Source organism: Musca autumnalis, unplaced genomic scaffold (assembly GCF_047663935.1).
Source record: "Musca autumnalis isolate F117 unplaced genomic scaffold, ASM4766393v1 scaffold_3, whole genome shotgun sequence".
Lineage (NCBI taxonomy): Eukaryota > Metazoa > Arthropoda > Insecta > Diptera > Muscidae > Musca > Musca autumnalis.
The window spans coordinates 114,365,625-114,371,624 of record NW_027411866.1 but is presented as its reverse complement, the minus strand read 5'-3'; positions in this window follow the sequence as shown (position 1 = coordinate 114,371,624).

Sequence of the window (6,000 nt, the reverse complement as noted above, 5' to 3'; positions counted from 1 at the left end):
TCGCAGTCTTTTGCGTGTAAAACATTGACAACAAGTTTTCGACTGTTTCTATTTCTATCATTATGTTGTGCGCCACAATTTTAGTTCTTTGAGACAAAGAACACTCTCGGATGCATGTTCCTCAAAACTAACGCAAGGGGTGAGTCCTAATCCAATTTTATTTTAAGTAATAATCTTAGAACGTGCAATAGAGATATTTCGGCCACATTCCATAATAGGGTTAGAGAGGAGGTTATGAACATAACAGTAACTATTATGGATGAATCGTATATTAGGGACTGGAGAGTATCGGAGGAGTGTTCCTTCTCTGACCACAAGACGATATTCTTTCAAGTTTCTTTTAGCGGTGAACGGCAAAAACCGCATAAGAATCCCAGATGAACTGATTGGGATAAATTAAAAACCCTAACAACTTCTCAACTCTCAGATAATCTCAATGTCTCCTCTGCTGAAGCAGTTGACATTGCAGTGGAAAATGTAACCAACGTTCTTTTGGGTTGTTATGAAAATTCCTGCCTACTTACATATCCAGGCAGGAAAAATCGACCAATATGGTCAAGGAACTCGCTAATCTTAGGAGCATTAGCAGGAAGGCCTATAACAAGGCAAATAGTACCAAACTCAGTGCTGATTGGGACTTATATAAGGTGAGCTTTAATAAGTACAAAAGCGAGGTCAAAAAAGCTAAAAGGAACTTTTGGTTAAACTTCAGTTAATGCTGCAGATTCCGCAAGATACTCTCTAAGGATCCTAAAACAATGGGGAGTATTGGACGGAGCGAGGGATCTGGTCTTGAGTCCCTGGACTTGCTAGCAAGTACCCACTTCCCCGGCTGTGAAGATGCTAATAATACCATACTTATTGAATGGATTGATATGATGCTGGAGAGCAGGATTATCAACTCGCATTTAGGGATGAGTTCTATCAGAAAGTCTGTCAACAGGGGTACACCCCAGGGAGGTGTGCTGTCACCTCTGCTATGGCTCCTGTAGATAAATGGGATACTTAAAGATTTTGATTGAGTCGATACGAAGATTATTGCTTACACTGACGACGTTGCCATTCTCATCAGTGGAAAATTTCCATATACTCGGCCAGAATTAATGCAGGTGGCCCTGGTAAAACTCTTGAATAGGGCGCATCGAAACGTTCTAGGCATAAAAACAGAGCTTGTCCTATTCACCAGGACGAGAAAGGTTACCGAATTTTCTTTTCCCGTATTAGACGGAGTGCCTTTAAGTCTCTCTCTCTGGAAGCCAAGTACCTTGGAGTATTTCTTGACCGGCAGCTAAGATGGAAAAGGAACTCTGAAGAACGGTCTAAGAAAGGCTTAATTGCACCATACTCCTGCAAGAACTCGATAGGTAAAAGCTGGAGACTCAAGCCACACATAATACACTGGTTGTGTATAACTGTGGTATGTCCAATCTAAAACTATGGATGTCTTGTCTGGTGGAAAGCGCTCGAAAATGGAACATACCTGGCTAAGGTAGCAAACGTGCAGCTTCAATGCTCATCACTGGAGCTGTCAGAAGTCCACCGCAAGGCCCTGAATGCAATACTAAACCTACAACCATTGGACGTAGCAGTTTAACTAGATTCAAGCCCGGCGTCCTTCACCCCTGGAACATTCCAGGATCCTTCAGGTGACTAACTGTCGAGTCGGACCTAAAGTTAGTGACTATATCGCACCAATCCTTAATTTCAACACGGCGGAGATTTATCTACCAGGGAAAAATGATTGGAAAAATGGTCAACCCTTCGCCGATAAGTTAGCCATCTATACAGATGGCTCGAAAATGGAGGAGGGAACCGGTTCTGTCATATATTGTGATGAGCTCAACATCCGACATGTATACAAATTGGTCAACAACTGTAGTGTCTTCTAGGCGGAGATCTTCGCTAAAGTGAAGGCCCTGGAACTGATCGGCAGTGATGAAGTGGGTGCAGACATGCAAGTAGCTGTGTTTTTCGATAGCCAGTCTGGCCTCAAGACACTTAGGTGTTACACTATAAAGTCTGAGATTGTCAACAGATGTAGACATCAACTTGAGAACGTTAAAAATTTAATTGTATTTTGTTGGGTATCCGGACACTGTGATACTGAAGGAAACGAAATCGCTGACGAACTGGCACGTACAGGCTCACAGTCTGAAAGCATTTCTGCAGAAGGTATAGTGAAACCGCCGTTGTGTCATTTCATTGGTGGACTCACAAAGTTTTTCTCCCATAAAGCTGGTCGGATTTGGTCAGACAAACCCAAATGTCGGATTGCGAAACTAATCTGACCAATTATATCCAGACGTAGAACTTCATCCTTACTTTCACTTAGTAAGCCTGAGATCAGAATCGCGACAGGAGTGATCACCGGCCACTGTCGCGTTAGATCCAGAACTTGCAAGTGGGATGGAACCAATGTCGACTTTGACTTTTGCAGGCTCTGGGGGGTTACTCTGTATTGCGATGCGTTTGCGTTTGGTATTTTGTTAACGCAAGAAATTTGCATTAACGCACGATTTTGACATACGCTTTTGTATTACAGATTGCGGCGATGCCAGAAAGGAAAAAGGAACAAAAATAGCTGCGAAAGGACATACGAAAACGAATTAGAGACGCATTTAATTTCTTTACGCATCGCATTTTTCTTACGCATCGCAATAGAGAGTAACCCCCCTGATTTAGAGACGATAGAACATCTGCTATGTCGCTGCTCTATGCTTACAGGCATGAGGCGGAGACTACTGGATGATTACAAACTCCATAACTTCGCTGGTCTCTCCTCAATAGATCCTGTGATTCTTGTCAACTTTACCAGAGCTTGTAAATGGCTATGGGAAAATTATGCGACACAGTCTCAAATATGACTCTCTCACTCTAATGTGAGGCCGAATATTACATATACTAACAAAAATTACTTTCCTTTTCCCGTTCTTTCTGGCCTCAATCTTCTTACTCTATAAAATCTTCTCTCCTGCTGTGCATCTTTCTGCATCCCATCTTCTACATATTTCCAGAATAAACACAATGAACCAGAAGGTTTCCGAGTTTAGCAGCTATGATGAATTGTGGCTGCGCATCCATAAACCTAACCTAACCATGGTTTTAAATTGGTGTAGGTACAATATCTTGCTCAGCACTTTCCACTAGACCAAAGCTCTTTCGTACTTTCTTTTCCAGAATGGTGCCTTTATACATACATGGCCTCTGAAAAAGAGTTTTTAAGATAACACCGTACAGCTTTTGTAAAGTGAAATAATCAGATTTGCTTTTCTTCGTGAAGAGAGCCACATATATCCCAAAGACTGATATGTTCATTTAGGGAATTTCAGGCGATCCTTGTTTTCGCAGCAGATCACCTTGGCACCCTTGTAAAGGGTGGCGCTGCCGAACTGTGTCTTAGTAGAATGCTCTTCTCCCGAGAAGACAATGTCTCTAGGACTTTTCTAGCCTGTAATGATTCGTCTTGTAGTGCAAAAACTAACAGCCAAGAGTGTTCTTCGGCTCAAGGAGCTAAATTCATACCGCAGTTCCGAATACGACCACGCTGTGATTCTATGGCGAATAAAACTACCACAGTGTATACATGTTTGTATTTACAGCGTTTATTTTCGTGTTGAGAGCATCATATCCCCGAATGTCTGCTCCGGATTCTTTTGGTCCGTGCCGGGGCGGAGAAAAGCCCAGGACCAATATATTTCTGTTCGGTTTGTCACATCCGCATTTTCACCCATATCCAACCTTCGGTGAGATTAAATAGATGTCTGGAGTGGGGGCATCTAAGGGGTTGCTCTGGACTTGTCCATGCGAGGGACTACGCATCAGAGATCTTCCCAATACTTCTGAAGTTCGAGTAGGGGAAAGGACGTTCCAAGACATCATCACTGCTGCAGCCGCTCGCCATATACCTGCTGATCGAATACCCGAAGTGAGATCAAACTTCCCAGCTGAGCTTCGTCGAGGCAACCCCAGAGTCAAGGAGTTGACACCGGAATTTAACAGGTGATTTTCTCCATAATCTTGAGAAGGATAAAATCTAAAAAGGCAATATATCTGAAATATATACAAGGATATTGACTGAAATTAAAAAAAGGATATTGCCTAGAAGCTTTCAATTTGGTTTAATTGTGTAGAAGTTTTCAATTTGGATTAATTGCCTAGAAGATTGCAATAGAAGTTTACAAATAATGAATTGGGATTAAAATCTTTCGACAAATATTTTTCTAAATTTTTTTTTAACCATTGGAGTCATTGTGCTATTATTATGGACCAAACTATCAAAACTAACATATTTTTCGAAGAGCTGCAATTAGATTAAGCGTTTATAACTTCTCACACAGTCATCATATTTCGATCTCAACACATTTTATCCGCTTAAAATATTTTCATCAAGAATTAAAGGATTCAGACTACAATCGCTTGTTGGAGTGGATGCTGTAAACAGTGAGTATTAAATGAAATACATATTTTGATTTCTTTTTATATCACATAAAATGTGCTGAGAGATCAAAACATCCAAAATATTACCATATGGTCATTGCTTTTATTGAATATGGAATCTTTGTTTTACCTTAATATTATTCAAATACGTTATATTCTATTTATTGCTATTATTATATTGTATATTATATAATACGTTCGTTGGTTTATGTGTTGCATCTATATATCGTCACCATAAATGCCCGAAGACGTAACCCACAAAACCAAAACTTTACAGGAGAAACAAAAAACGTTATAAAATTAAAAACTGTTTTATGGAATATTAATCTTATAAAGGCGCATATATGGGATATTATCGATCATATACGAAGGGGAATAAGTAGTGAAACCAAAACCGCTGAAGTGCTTAGTTTTGAGATCCTCCATTAGAACAAAATCTGCAATATTATCCCATTTTCCGAAATGCCATTTCTTGAATAGGATCGTTGTTTTTGAACGCAGAAGCTTGAAATTTTGCCAGATCATGTATTTTAGCGTTATGTATCAGATTACGTCAAAAAACGAATTCCGATTTGCATGTCGGTTACGTCTTCGGGCATTTATGGTGACGATATATAAAATTGAAATTTGTTTGTACGTTTGTTTGTTTGTGCCTTATAGACTCGAAAACCGCTGAACAGATCTTACTGAAATGTTTAGGGTCCATTGCTACATGGCCTGGAATGAAAATAGGCTATATCATTTTTTGAAATTTCGCGTTGATCTGGAGATAAAACATAAAAACCGGAGGTACCTCCAAAAAATTTAGATTTTGTATGCAAATATCTTTAAAACTATTAAAGATACAATCTCCAAATTTTGTATGTGTTACGGAATTTGATGTAGAAATAAACTTACTACATTATATTCAAATCGGTTCAGATTTGGATATAGCTCCCACATACATATATTTTCGGCCGATTTCCTTATTTTATGTACCAAACATGCTATTTATGTCCAATTTCAATGAAATTTGGGATGTGTGACGGAACTTGGTCTGGAAATAAACGTGCCAAATTATATCAAAATCGGTTCAGATTTGGATATAGCTCCTATACACATATATTTTCGGCCGACTTCTTTATTTTATGCACCGAACACGATATATATGTCCAATTTCGCTGAAATTTTGAATGTCTGACGGAATTTGTTCTAGAAATAAACGTGCCAAATTATATCAAAATCGGTTCAGATTTGGATATAGCTCCCATACATATATATTTTCGGCCGATTTCCTTATTTTATGCACCAAACACGCTGTATATCTCCAATTTCGCTGAAATTTAGAATGTCTGACGGAATTTGTTCTAGAAATAAACGTGCCAAATTATATCGAGATTGGTTCAGATTTGGATATAGCTCCCATACATATATATTTTCGGCCGATTTCCTTATTTTATGCACCAAACACGCTATATATCTCCAATTTCGCTGAAATTTAGAATATATGATGGATATTGGCTTAGAAATATATGTGCCAATTTATATCGAAATCGGTTCAGATTTGCATATAGCTCCTATATA